The sequence below is a fragment of the Miniopterus schreibersii genome, assembly GCF_964146895.1.
Source record: "Miniopterus schreibersii genome assembly, chromosome: 2".
Classification (NCBI taxonomy): domain Eukaryota; kingdom Metazoa; phylum Chordata; class Mammalia; order Chiroptera; family Miniopteridae; genus Miniopterus; species Miniopterus schreibersii.
Genome location: NC_138102.1, coordinates 24,509,048 through 24,524,327, shown reverse-complemented (window position 1 = coordinate 24,524,327; position 15,280 = coordinate 24,509,048). Strand labels below are relative to the sequence as shown.

The 15,280-nt window shown below is 42.8% G+C and overlaps 1 protein-coding gene across 2 annotated transcripts in view; it reads right to left on the bottom strand.

Annotated features, from left to right (window-relative positions):
* The window catches only part of PSD3 (pleckstrin and Sec7 domain containing 3), a 461,071-nt gene that overhangs the window by 378,146 nt on the left and 67,645 nt on the right, over positions 1 to 15,280 (bottom strand). The gene's annotated exons all lie outside the window — the stretch shown is intronic.

The following is a 15,280-nucleotide window of genomic DNA, read 5'->3' as shown; positions in this document are numbered from 1 at the left end:
GCATGACTCATGCCCCCCACTGGAACCAACGGAGTGACTGCGGGCTTATCAGACACAGCTCTCTGTTTTCTGACCAGCCTGGAGAAACGCTCCTGGCACCTGCCTATGTGGTCTGTCCTCCGTGCCAACGGCAGATATCTCCCCTTAGCTCCCCAGCATGGAACACCTGGAGCTGAAGGAAAGTCCCTCCATCAGCGAGGCATCTGGGAAATGTTTTCTGTTAGCGATGTAGAGGGAATGATTTTCCACATGCCCAAAGGTTCAATTAAGTTCATCCCTTCATGTTTCAGGCCCACGTTTTGGGACCACTGGACCGATTGCTCAGTCCCCTGATTTTGGCTCCTCTGCAGCCTGCGCATGGGAGATACCTGCCAGAGCCCTCGCAACACCTGCGCAGACGGGGTGGCCCAGTGGGATACTTGGCAATAGCAGAGTTGACGGGGGGAAGCTAAGATCAGGGACTTTCTTTTAAATAGAGTTAGACTCAGGTAGTCTTTAATTCTCATTTTAATCTTCCTTCTTGACAGCAAGTGGGGCTGGACAAAAAGCTGACCTGGAAGACGGGCAAAGTGCCTGGTGCAGGGACACGCAGACCATCTGGAGCTGGGTTGGCTGCAACCATGAGAACAATGCTGGTGCTTACTCCTGGGCACCTGTGCTCCCTTCTCCAGGGGTGGTCTGTACAGCTGAGCATTCCAGAAAGTCCTTCCCACCATCTGCTGTCACTGTCCTCGGAGTCCCCTCACCCAGACAGAGCTTTGTTATGCTTCCTAGTTCCATAGAAATGTCTAAGTTTCCCTCATGTTCAGCCCACGGTTCTGACGGGGACTGTTCACACATCCTGAATGAATGTCAAGCTAACACAGAGCAAGTTGTTTAAAACTGTCTAAACTCAACAGAAGAATAGCCACCCAGCATCATAATTTTATTTACTTTCAGCAGCTTGAATGCAAATGTCATTAAATCTTCATAACAGTTCAAAGAATTACACAGGGGAGCTTTTCAGTTTAATATGAACAGTAAATCTTACGCATGCTGTGGGATCTACTGGCCTATAAAAACGGAGTGGAACAGTTTCCACAAGGGCTTAGTTTGCTAGAAATAACTTACGAACAAAGCTTCATTCTTCCTATGGGGGAAGGGAAAGGAAAGGGAATAGGAGATGTGAAAAAGGGGGCTAGCCCAGTAGCCAGCCAGCCAGGCTCAACAGAAATGCTTGGGAAGAAGCTCTGCTTCTGCAAAATTCAACAAATTATGCCCCATTATGTGCAAGTCTGTGCAGATGTGGATCCCATCTTTCTGTAAAGGAGAGCAAAGTATAAATAAAGGTTGGTAGTCCCCACCCCCACCCCAAAAAAGATGACACAGACACTGGAATGAACCCAGCAGACTTGAATCCAGGACAGTGAATCCAGAGACCCAATATAGTTTATCAACACATTTTTGTGAAATCCAAACTTTCTCTAACTCTTTCCTTTACTTAGGCTAGGCAGACCTGGTCTTGGTGTTTTATTTGTAGATTGTGGTCTAATCATCAGAAGCCTCTCCAAATCATTCTTGAGTGGCAGGATAATTTGTTAACATGAACTTGAGGCTTTTCTCCTGATTTTTTTGCAGCTTCCTTTCCTTTAAGCCAAGCCCTTTGCTGTGCCTTGGGGAGGTTTGTGTATCAAGAGTGCAAGGTCCCCTCAAGATATTTCCCTTCTGTTAGAAGACACTGAAGACGCTATAAGAAGTGTCTGGGGAAAGGAGAGTGTTGGCTTGAGCCTGGAAAAGGGTAGGAAGTGAATCCTAGGGGTTGCTCAGGGGCAGTGGCCTGGAGGAAGTTTTAAGCAGGGGAGTGGTAGGGATAAGGGGAGGGTGGGTGTGTTTATGAAAAGATGTGCAGTTAGCCAGGATTTTACAGGCTCTACTATTCTTGCCTCCCACTTTCTAACCTTGTCTCAGGTCCCTGAGGCACATGCCTTTACTCTTCCAGCTAGAGAGGCCTCTTGTTTTCCTGAAGATTTCTAAGCGTCAAGAATTTTCTTTTTCTCAAAGCACTGGAGTGGATGATGAATTCATAGAGAATTCAGATATTTTATATACATATATATACATATATATACATATATATAACAAAATTTATTATTAAGCAAAGAAAATAATAACTTTTGTCTTTATATTTGGAGGTGGGGAGGGTAAGAAAAAGTCATCTCTACTCAGGCATAGACAAGAGAGAGAAGACCCTTGAGCTCCCCTCCACTCCTAACTTGTCTACTTCTTAGGTCTTACTCTTCCAGAGGCACATAGGGAGTCCAGACCCCAGGATCAGTGGAGCCACCAGACCGGGAAGCACACAGCCTAGGATGGGAGGCAGTTTGACAAGGTGAGGGCAGATGGAGAACTGACTGATGGTCAAATCGGGCAGCTTCCCCAGCGTCTGCATACCTGTGCCAGGCAGTTAAGTGCTTTACCTATTAGAACTCACCTATTAGTACCTACCTTATTTTCTATCAGGTAGGTACTCATCTAACCTCTGTTTTACAGATGAGGAAACTGAGGTGCAGAGAAATTAAGCAACCTGCCTAAGGCTGCCCAGCCAGGGAGGGGCAGGCAGAGCCAGGACTCACACCCGGAGCCTGGTTCTGGGGCCTGTGCTCTTAGACCTGGTGCTGTGCAGACAGGTGCTGAAGGATCAGGTGGACTCAGGAACCATGAGAGCGCTCATGTCATCGACATTTCTGGACCCTTGACCCAACTTTAGTAGGCAGGGAGCCCTGAGAATATCTAAAACTGAATTCTTTGCAAGTCTAGAAAGATGGGAGTTTGGGGCTAGATTTTAATGTGATTTTATTACAAATAATAAAATGGCTTCTTCTCTGAGCATGTTGATGGCTTTTGATACCTGCTAAAATAGTTCATGAAAAACTTATTTTGTTCTTTTTCCTGCTCTTAATAAATACGAACCTGTTTTTTCCTAAGGCAAAGTCTCTTCCGCCTGCAGCATAGGCCAGGCAAGCCTGCAAAGGGAGGGGAATGAATGCTATAAATTTTTTGGCAGGGCTTTATGATGAAGAGGCATAAGAGGTTTAACAATCCTACGCCTCTTGGTCATAAAGTAATGTATGACCTTACACTGTGACCTTACATCACAATGTAATGTATCACCTTACATTACAAGAGGTCATAATGTAATTCACTCATGACCTCAGGAGAAACCCCAAACTGAAACCCTTTTTATAGTCTATTAACCCACCAAGATTTCCTTCCTTCACTCACATACCTCCCGACATTTTTTGCCTGGGAAGGAAAGAGGCAGAAAAGTCAATCTATGCATTGCTGTTACTGAACTCAAGGGGTTCGCTGCCTCAAGGACTCAATTCAAGAATGAGATGTGGTTGTCACTAAGTAGTTTTATTTACTTGCAGCAAGTGAAGGAGAGAGGGGCTTCACACCCAAAGCTCTGTCTCCTTGAAGGAAGGCTTAGCCACTGCTTGTGTACACTATTTGGTTAATTACATGTTGATTTCTTCTTTGCAGTTGGCTACACTTATCCAACTGGGTTCCTATCAAACTCTTCTTGTCTACAGCTGTGTCTGCAAAATACTGTGCTACATTTTAGCATTTAGCGAGAATAACATTTGGTAAGAACTGCCCAGACCTCCAGACACCTTGTCCTATCTAACATTACTGTTGTGAACTGATGTATTGTTAGAGTGTCACGAATTACTAAACGTCATTTTTGTTCAGAGGTCACACTCTACTTGCTCCCAACCTGGATCGCCCGCTTTGATTTACCGTCCAAACAGCAGAATTCTTCCTGTGCTGTGGCAAGATTTCAATCCTTGCACAAGGAGTCTCATTCAAAGAAACATCCCAAGCCCCACCTCCCCTCCCCGCCTCCCTGCACCCCCTGGCCAGGAAATAGCCTCAGATTCACTGGCTTTGATCAAGCTTACAGGACCCATTCCTGTGTTTCTGTCGTCCCTTCGCAGCGCCTTACAGTGAGGCTTTATTCAGCTGTCACCAGCGCCTGCCACCTGAGAAAGGAAATCTCCCAGGATAAGGAAAGATCTTTTAGGTCTAGAAGGATGCTGCCACTCTAATGCGCAGCCATGGCACTCTAGGTCCAGATTTTCTGGGCCTGATTTGAAATTCTCCAATGTTGTATTAAATGACGCTTTTTGTTGTTGTTGAAATCTATGCCGTTTTGTGATATTTTATCCTTTCTAATAAATGTAGTTTACATTAAAAAAAATTTTTTTTTGTACTTTTGAATAAGTGGTATACATTTTAAGCCAGAATCTTAATTTTCAGTTTGGAAAACATTCACTCTCTCTCTCTATAGGATCACATAATTGTTATTTTCTTTATAATGAATAATGTAATTCGCTCATGAACTCAGCAGAAACCCCAAACTGAAACCCTTTTTATAGTCTATTAGCCCACCAAGATTTTCTTCCTTCACTCACGTACTCCCTGAAGCCCGTTCCATTAAAAATAATCCCTAACTAAATGGAACATAGATGGTGGCTTTTCTCAAATTAGGATGCACAGGGAGTAACTTGCACAATTTCCTCTTCAGCCTTCATCCTACCATAGGCCTATTCTGAATATTACACAAAATAGTAAACATTTGTTCTTATTCTGCTGAAGTTTCTTGTATGTGTCTAAAAATGCCTCTTTGCATATACAGGGTGTCCCCAAAAATGCATACACAATTTGAATAATTATAAAGGCAGTGTTTATTAAAATACATTTCCTTTTCAAAATGTAATAGAGTCAGCTGTTAAAGTGTGTATACATTTTTTTGGGGGGGGGGGCACACCCTGTATGTTCGCCTGCCTCTGACTGCAAGCTTATAGAAAGCCAGAAAAGGATCTTCCATCTATTTTGCACTTTAGAAAGGACCTACAGAAACATTTAATAAGTTCTTTTAATAACGCTTAACCTAACTTATAGGTAGTCAATAGTATAATTCCTGCAATTACTTCTAATTGGATTTATGTAATGTTTTCTTCCCCTGCAAAAGGCTTCAGAGGCTGCAAACAACAAGACAACACAGTAAATGAACAGAAAGCAGCCAACCATAAGTGGTTCACAAACAGCATAAAAAGGCGGTCGAAGGGCGATTTGCAGAGACCTATAAGAAAAATTTCACTTACTGAAACAGATTAAGGATGAGAAAGGATTTTGCCATTAGCATTTTTTAAATGGCATGAAAAGTAGGAATGACTTATTTAAGTTGAAAATATTTATTTTATAGGTTGTTTAAAGCATGAAGTAAGCTGGTTCATTAGGAGAATAGTTATCACTGTTGGGGGGACATTACTCTCAAAAATTATTCACAGAGCAGATCTAGAAAACTAGGGCAACAAGCTCAGCCAAAGAGAAATATTACTGTAATTCTTTGGCCACAGGCCCACCCAAGAACTCCTTAAACATCAGTCTAAACCACAAGAAAAATATGTTTTCATAAAACACCACTATTTATAATCCCAAAGATAGCTTGACATTTTATTCTACTTTGGATTGACTCCAACAGTGCCAACCATCCCTTGCTTGACAAGTGGCCAGCTTAGATGGCCTCTCAGTTCAATGGCTTACAAATGGGAAATGGAGGAACTAAAGAGATTGAGGAAAGAACTGAAGGAACTAGTAAAGGAGAAAGTCATTTAGAGTTGCTTTGCCACAGGAGATCTTGAAGGTAAGAAATAATTTTTGAAGCACCTATTATATATAATGCATTTTGGTTTTGTTGTTATTGTTTTTTATGTTGAGAGTATGTTTATTAAAGCTGGGGACAGTGAAACAAGAAAGGGCTTAGGATAAAGAAGCCACAGGAGAGCCTGGGTGGGGCTGCTGTGGCTCACTGGAAAGTCAGAGAAAAGGGGCCTTGAAGACAGGTTCAAGGGGTTAGCCCGGGACGAGCCACTGCTGCCCATTGCTCCCCTGGTTGCAAGTCTCGTGGGGACCCTTAGAATTTAGCAGGCGTGTGCCTGAGAGGGAAGACAGGCATGGGCCTGCTCCCGGGAGGGAAAGTGTGCTGTAATGCATTTTGTAATGATAAAAAATAACCTTTTTCTATTTAATTTCTAAACATTACACACTGGGACAAATTACACTTTTTGAAAGAATCTGCTCTATTGTGTATCATTCAAGTTTCATTCGGGGAAATCTTAAATCCTTGAGTAACTGGAGCTTTCTTCCTCCTTCACCTGTCTTAATCCTCATGAGTTTATCATACCTTTAGTTCAGAACTGAAGAACTTTGGGAGAAAAATTGGAGCTCCCTGTTGTTCAGAGGGATTTAAGTGGTGCCTCAAGGGTTCTTCAACAAGATTAGGAAGTGGGAGTCAGGGATATTAAATCCTTTAATCTGCAGAGTTACTGCAGGGAAGTCACTTCATAAATGCAGCCACCCTTCCCTTAATTTCTGTGTCTCTCTCATGCTTAAAACTGTCCAAAGGCTCCCCATTGTACTTAGAAAAAAATTCACACGTCTTATCTGAGACCCTGAGGCCCTATGTGATCTGGCTGGCCCTGCCTATGGCCCTGACTTTTCCAGTAACTTATGCTCACTAATAATCCTGCAGGTACATGGGATTCTTCTGCTAATCCCTACCAGGAACCGTCCCCTCTCAGATCATGGATGGCTGTTGCGTGTCATTCAAGGGTCATTCAACTCAGTCACCTTCTCCGTGAGCTCTTGCCGCATCGCATGCACTAAATGCTTCATTCTAGCACCCCACACCTCATCGTTCCCTTCTGTTTTATTTTCTTCTGGGCACTAGCCACGATCTGAAGTTTAATGTCCATGTTTTATTCGCTTGCGTATCATTTCCGGTTCCTACCAGGATGTACAAGCAGGAACTTCATTTGTCTTACTCACTGCTGTGCCTAGAACAGTGCCTGCCACACTGCTGGTGGTCAAGAAATATCTATGGACTGAATGAACCCAGAAGTTATTTGTTCAGCAACTTTTTTTCATCCATACTATGGCCATAGTCATAGAAATCAAAAGCATCATCTCTGAACACAAAATCAGAAGATGGAACAATCCATAGAGTTTATGCTAGATGAGCCACTTAACCCCTTTTTACTTTTACTTTACATAATTAATAAGTTTGCCTTACAATTTAAGCAAACTGCTGTCTAGTTTCCTGGCCTGTGGGGGATTAAAAGTATAATAGAGGTAGGCATGCTAAAAGCAGCAAGAAAGGAGAGGCCAGCATGGAGAAAACAAAAAAATTACTAAAGAGCAAAAAGAACTCAGAGAGCTAAATATTTGGGGCATTAAGTATAGAAGCAAATAGTGTTATAGATCTAAAGCTGCTAGCGAAGAATATTGATATTGTGGTGATTACTTAAATTACCAAGAAAATCAAATTATGTTGTATATATGTCTAAGGAAACAGGGAAATAGTAAATATTAACTGTTTTTTAGAAAAGTTTTTATCCAATATGTTAGTTTTTATTCTTATTTTAAAGGGCAAGCAAAATTCAAAGTGTTGTTTTTTTAAGAGAATTAATTTCTGTAGAACATGTTAAAGGAACTCCTTTCCTTCCTTCCTACTTTCCTTTCACCCCTCCCTCCCTCTTTCCCTCCCTCCTCCCCTCCCTCCCTTCTTTCCTTTGCACAATCAGAACTGTGTAGCTAACCCCGTCTCTTTAAGCTTGGGCAGTCAGAAAGCACATGGCTAACTTTGACTTTCAAACATACCAGCTTGTAGGCCTTCATGGCATGTTCTTTTGGGTTCTTTTCCTGAACTTGACCTGCTCTTTTCTTCATCTTGACCCTGATTTATATTTTCTTAGAACTGATTCTTTATTACTACTGCAGTAAACTATATCATTATTTTAATTTATTACTTGTGCTATAGCTGTGGGGTACTTGAAATCTTTTACGGGAAAAGGTTGAGTGTATATAAACAAACCCTCCTGAGACCTTTCTGCTTATGGCATGGGATGAATGGGGTGGCATTTTAATTGTTACTTCACCATACAATCAGATAGACCACTCCATGAAGAGCAGCCAAGCTCCTTGCAGATAAAATGGGATTTTCAAATAATAAATGCTTGAATAATGCCCAGGAGCATAATCTGAACCTGGTAACTGAAAGGTTAATAAAAAAATCACACATCCTGAAAATTGAAAGTTAAATTCCAAAAAGTTAACATTGACTAAATATAATCACAGGAAATATGCACAACACAAAGGGCAGCCAAAAAAGAGTCACAGCTGTTGATTACTGTAGAAAGAAGGAAAGTGGACTTCCTAAAAGAGCAGCCCTGCACCAGCCCAACAGCGTTAACCACATGGAGCCATCATTCTCTTTTGCCTGCATTTTGTGTTTTGTTGATATGGTTCAGTTCAAGAAATCAGTATAAACCATTTCAAGGAACACGGCTTATTTTAACTTTGTTGTTGTTGTTCTGACCTCCAATACTGGGTCAGGAGTCCCAGTGAGTTGCTATGAAGTTGAAGAGATCACATGCAGAATCCGAGATGGCAATCTGCTTGCTATAGAACCCCGCATTCACCTGAGGACTCATATTTGTATAAGTCTTGTAGCATTTATAGTCTTTAAAAATCTACAAGGGAAAAAAATCTTTGAAAGAGAAAATTTACCATATCATAAGCAGTAGCAGATTCTAGAAGCAAATCTATTTATAAACCACATAGGCAATAATTTGATTCTAATATAGTGCTTGGTTTAGGGGTACTCTTCTTAAAAAATCTCCCCACAGACTATTACAAACTGGCTTCCCTAAAATCTGACGAGACTCAGGCAGGACATTTAAACACAGCAATTATCTTAGAAATGTTAGTTGACAAGCCTCTGAAACTGTTTTTGTCGTTTATTGGGCTAGCTGCCCATACTTACTCCCCATCTCTCCACATCCCATCAATTTCTAGAAACTGTTCTTTTTCAAGATTCACATGGTTATAACCATTTTTGGGCTCTTAGCAGACCTGAAAGAACTATGTGAGCTGCACCCAGCCCCAGCCCCACATAGTAGACTGGGTGGACACCCAACCCACACTGGACCAAGGAGCCTCCCCCCAGGGGGTCTGGGAAGCGTGCCTAAGGGATTCCAGTCTTGGTCTGAATTGCCTCTAAAGAGAGGAGATATGAATTTGGGGATTGCGGGTGGAGTAGGGAGCGGAGGAAGCAGATGTGCAGACAGAAAATATGCAGAGAAGACTGCAGAGAAGGGCAGGGGACGAGAGAAGAGCTGAAAAGAGAAACCTGACTGTTCTGGAGCCCTCGTTCCCGGTGGCCCTCAGGCCCATCTGCGACTCTGCCCTTGGGTCCTACAAGACCCCACCTTTACACACGTGTTCTCCTTCTAAAGAATCTCCTTCGTTTGGGATTAAGTAGACTTTAGGGCTTCTGTTGCACATAACCAGGAATCCTAACTAAATCTACAAGTAATAGAAGACACTTTTGTTCAAGGGTACAAAACTTCCTAAACTGAGGCAATCGTCAGAACTGATTCAAACTAGCTGAGTGAGGTCTTAATTCCCGAGTGGAACTGATTATGAATATCCCCTTTGCTGAATAATTGACTCGTGAGACTAAAGACACAGAACAACCCCTGTAAGCAAATTCATTTCCTTTTAATGTGGGGGAAGAGCAGAGCACGATTCCTTTTTTCATAGTTATAAAAACTCAGTTTGGTCTTTTTGTCCAAATTTCTTGGGCAAAACCTAATACTTGACCAATGCTACCAATATTTAGTAAAAAAAAAATTAAAAAAAAATTAACTCTTGCGATTAGAAAATGGGTAAATATTGGCATAAGATGTTTTAAAATGTACTCTAGTTCCTATTTATCCTCTGTTACTGGAGGAGAATCTAGTTTTATGAATAAGGGGGTTTCTCACCAGTAGTGACTTCTAAATATGATGGACTTTTAGAGACTTGCCATCGAAAGCTGTAGTTTCAGTTGAGTTTTCACAAATACAGGCACAAATAGATTGGCAGGAACTAAGAATCATGGCGCTAGAAGGGAGGAAACAGAAGTCTAAGATTTTCACACCCCGGATGAGGAATTAAGACCCAGAATAAAGAGACTTGCCCTTACTTAGCTACTTGAATCCAGGACAGAGCTAGAGCCCCTCCGCCCAGCTCCCACTCCCATTGCTCTTCTCTATGGCACAGGGACCTCAACTTAGTGGTCCACGCGCTTGCTCCCTGCTCTCTTCCTTGGATCAAGATGCTGAGGTGTATGTGCAGTTCCACGGGAGGTAGCACCCATGCAAGGATCCAGAAGACTTCTGTGCGTGGGTGTCCAAGGAAATGGTAAGGAGAGAAAGAGAATGCGAGAACGTTGTCATGGGAACACCAAGGCCAATCACAAGAATGAAGAAGAACTGAGACCCATTCTGCTCTCAGGCTTTATTTACTCAAGTAGTAAATCAAGACATCTGTGTCAAAACCAGTGCAGTGTAAAATGAAGATAAGCTTTTTAATTTAATCAACGCTGTCTTCTAAATACCAAAATCTTCTTGAAAAGACCCACTACACAGTGACTTATCTATATCACTGATAAAATTACTGTATGGGCATTTGTGCAAGCTTTTCTTTTTAAAAATTCTAACTTGCTCACCAGGAAGGGTTAATATAAAGACAGAATTATCTAGGATACCATTTTATGAGCAGAACAGCTTCTAAACTTATGACAGGTCTGAAAAGTCAAACAGGCTTGGTTATATAATTGTTTACCTTAAATGAGATAAATGACCTCTACCTGCGGGTCAAATATACCAGGGGATCAGTCTTCAACTGCAGAAGGGAATTTAGTTCAAAAGAATCTGGTCAGAGAAGGAGGTATTGACCATTAGGGGACAGACAGATTGCAATCCTGGCCCTAAAATTCTGTCGTGGGGATTTTGTGGTATTGATCAAAGAAGGTACTGACTCTTCCACATCACTGAATGTTAACCACCTTTTCAAAGGTTCATTCATTCACTTATTTAGCTAATTGTTAAGTGCCTGCTATGTGCCAGGGACTGTGCTAGTCATGTGTGGAACCGTCCTAGCTCCCCACTGAAATCCCAGATCTCCCTGAGAGACGCCCATTGGATTGTGTGTAGCTTCCCTGAAACGAAGTCACTTGGCAAAATAATCTTTAGAAACAAGCTGAGGTAGATGCAATTAAATTATTTTAATGCTTTTATTTTATTAAACAGTTTTATTTCCTTTCTCATGCTTATCATAGAATGTCAGAAAGACCTCAGAGCATGGACAAAATAGCCTAGCTCTGCTCCGGGACCTGCCAGCAGTCACTTCGCTAGTTAGTTGGCAGAAGCAGGGCTTTGTTTCTCTCTCTTAAATCCAGTGCCAGTGACCTTTGCTCTAAATGAAAACTGTGTATGAAAAATTTAATGTACTTTACAGACTTATATTTCAGACATTGGTTTTATTTTAAGGCAAAACAATACAAGACGCAGAGTTAAAACAATTTTCTCTAGCCTGTTAGGCAAGGCCTGTTTTTAAGCAAACAGACCTATGTTGCATTTCCAGTCATTACCTAAGGCAGGGATTTTCATTGGCATGTCGCAAATATTTTTAAAACATGCAATAGCTGACTATTTAGCCGGGACATTGACCTCTTGTCCCTTAGATTGTAAAATAAAAAAATAACAACAGCCAACACAACAATAGCAGTCCGGAGTGAATGAATCATAATTATACCTATTTTTTGGTCAGATGGGCAAAATATGTATTTTTGGTGTGAGGCAGAATTTCAATAATTAGTCTATGTGCCATGAGATGGAAAAGGTTGACGATCGCTGCCTTAAGGAATTATGTGCCCACCCCGCCTCCCTCCACACCAAGCCTCCCGGGGGCTCCTTGTCTGTCTTACTCTCGTTCTGTCTCCTGGGCTCTGAACACTCCTGGAAGCTCGTGATGAAAATACAAAAAGTTCATCACGTTTCAGGTGGGAGAGGTAGAGAAAAAGGAAGACCAAAGCAGAGAGGTAGAATTTCTCAGAACTTAAAGCTACAGGTGAAAATTTTGTGGGGTTTGTAAAAATGGTATTTGGAAGGAAATTCTAAAAATATTTATATTGCTCTAACGTCATTTACATACCAAAAGTCATTGTTATTTCAAAATATAAAATATGTAAGATGAAAACCTAGTAAAGAAAAAGTTGTGAACGTCCCAAAATGATTGTAAAGAAAACTTTTTCCCCCTTTTTGAGTTGCATCTGTTTTCTGAGTCATCTTCTTTATCTTTAGGCCCAAACTCAAGTGACACACTGTCAGTTCCTGGCGTTCCCACAGAGAGGCAGGAGAACGTGGGGTCCAAGAAACCATGAGGGCGGGCTCTGGCCCCAGATCATGGAAAACTTTCTGATTCACACCGGCAGCCTCACCACAGAAATGCAGCCCTCAGTAGGCACTGCCAGGGCTGCAACTCCGCGCCCTCCAACCCCAGGCCTCACTGCTTCTGCAAACCAGTGCTGTGCACACACGGCCAGGTCATTAGACCTGAGACTCCTGAGGGCCCTTCTCCCGCCTTCTCCGCCAGAGAAAGGAGGTGTGCAGTAGAGACCACCATGCCCAGGCAGTGGTGGATCGCCTTCCAAGGAAAATTCACCCTCTCAGAAGACAGTGAGGGAAAGCTGAAAAAAACTCTGTCTTGAGTGACCATGCCTTGGTCTCGGGTCTCAGTGAGCTGCTGACTATCCTCAAGCATCTGTCCTCACCATGAGGTGGGGGTGATATCAATGCACATCCTCAAGAGCTCTGAGGTTCGGAAGCCCCTGTGCTAGAGTGCTATGGCTGCTCTTACCAAAGTCCCATCACAGTATAAATTAAGAACCATGTGATTTCATTTGCAGCAATCACTCCTTACAGTATTTGGAAGGATATAAGTCAACAATTTTACTTAGAAGCCCATTTGTTTCAATGGTGTGAGTATAAACTTTGGTATTTTGAGCATTGTGGAGAAGAGAATTTATACTTAAGATCCAGATTTTTCTGCTAGGAAAGTATCAATTCCATGATACACATGTAGGAACAGATTTTGCTTCCACGTAACCAACATTTCACTTTAATAAATAGAGTTCATCATATTTTCCCTGAGTACATCAAGTGAAAGGTCCCACTATGGGTAATCAAGGGCCTCAACATTCATGACAAGAAGACTTTTTTTTTTTTATCAGCCTTCTGCCACTTTGCTGTAACTCATAAAGCTAAATTCTAAAACATGAAGGGGTTGGGTAATTCTCATACACTTATCTATCAAATCCAGAGGAAACCTTTCACCTGCTCAGAGCCAGGCAGATGGAAAAAACTACCTCTGTTGATTTTGCTTTCTCTGACATCCAAGACCAGGCAGGAGTCACCTGGTTTATAGAAGTCACAGACATTTAAGGGACTTATGGTTCTGAAGGTGCTCATTTTCCAGCTCCCCTCCTTCCCATGGCAGAGGGAATCACAGCATCTGACCAGCAAGATTAAGGGTAAGTTTCATTGCCCTGCTTCCTCCCCAGACCCACCCTACATTTATACCTCTAACTCCACAGCTTCCCTGGTCGTACCTGGTGTCCCACCGATTTTTCTTCTCTTCTCTCCCTTAAGACAGGGCAGCTGAGGGCTCCTTTCAGTTGCTCAACACTTTTTCTCCATAACAAATCTCCATAGCAACTGTGAGGCAGGTTTTCCAGATGGGAAAACTGAGAGCTCTGGGGGATTGTTCAAGGTTAGACATGAACCTGGGGTTTCTAAGTTTTTAGGAAGGAATCTTGCAATCCTTACTTTAGATGCCTGGGGGCCACTAGATTTCTGCAGACAAGTCAGAAACCTACCCACTTGAACCAACTCCCAAAGCAGCTCTCCCTATAGAAATGGCAACAGCTCTGAGGCTTTAGCTTCTACTCGGAAGGTAGGAAGGTAGAGTAGGGGAAGATGCTGCTTTTAAGTCATCAGAGCAGCATAAGAGAACATAAACAACTACTGTGTGACCCCACAGACAGAGACTGGTCTCTGACGCATGGGTATGTCATTCCTCTTAAGCCCCTGTAGGAAATGAGAGATACAAGAACTGGGATGGAATGTAAACTATTCCTTAGGAAGCATGCTAGCAACTGTCTTCCTCCAAGGGCTCCCTTCCAAAGAAAATTTGGGCTCATCTTTTCTCCCTGACCCTTAACTGTGGCTATATAGGCTCCTTGTTAAAAGGAGAAGTGGGAATGAGGGGTGGTATGTAGAAGCACATAGGAGAAAGCCACAGAATCCAAATGAAACAGTCTCATTTCCAAGCCCAGGGAAGGCCCATTTTCCGATGTTGTGAATTTCCTCCATTTCTCCTGTGACTTCCTGAGAGTCCCCTCCATGTCGACCTTCTACATACTCCAACAAGAACGCCCCCTCCTCTGTCTCATCCCACCAACCCCAACACACACACTCTTCCTCACCCTCACCCCCATCACCCAGAGATGTGCAAAGTATAGCAAGATGCCCATGCTATTGGGAAAGGGAAAATAAAAGCATCATTTTTTATTGTGTCCACCTAATGTGGGAGCGGTACACCTGAGCTGGGTGGAGCAGGCAGGCTGGGCTCAGGCATCATCATGATGAGGAGGCTGAGCCAGAGAGTAAGATGCTAATCACAAAGAACAGGCACAACTGTGATTACAGGTAGAGCCCACAAGAGCTGGAAAAGGCCATGGAGACCACACAGCATTACCCTTTCCCTTCCTGAAGGAAAATGGGGGGTGGGAGGCTGATGCCCGGGGCTACACATCCACTGGGGGTGGGGGCTGGGAGGTGGAGGTGGGCCTTAGAGGGGTAAGTGTGCAAGGATGCGGATGAGTTCCAAGGCTGTGCTCCAGTTCTGCAAACCTCCACAAAACCTCCCGTAAGCCCTCAATGCCCTTTCTGGAGAACAGATTTTGCTTCTCCACTTGCCTTTTTGGAAGGAGGGTGAGGATTTTTGCCGATCAACCTCTCAGTTCCCTCATCTGAAATTGGGGATGTGAGCCTCTATTTTTCAGGGTGGTTTTGAGGATAAATGGGATATAAGAAAACACCTAGCATCCTGACACATCATAGGGCTCAATAAACGTCTGTGCAACTCCTTTGTCTTTCCCCCAGTCTTCCCTTACAAAGTAAACACTGCTTTGTCTAAATTTTCTTCTATCTTTGGCAGAAATCTTGGGAAACAGTTATTCATTCTCTGTTTTCAAACAAAATGTTGCTAGTGGCCGGGAAGGTGTCAGAGCGCAGAGGGAGAGCCAGGCCCAGGAGGCCCGCGGCCGGCAGTACCACTGTTATCAAGG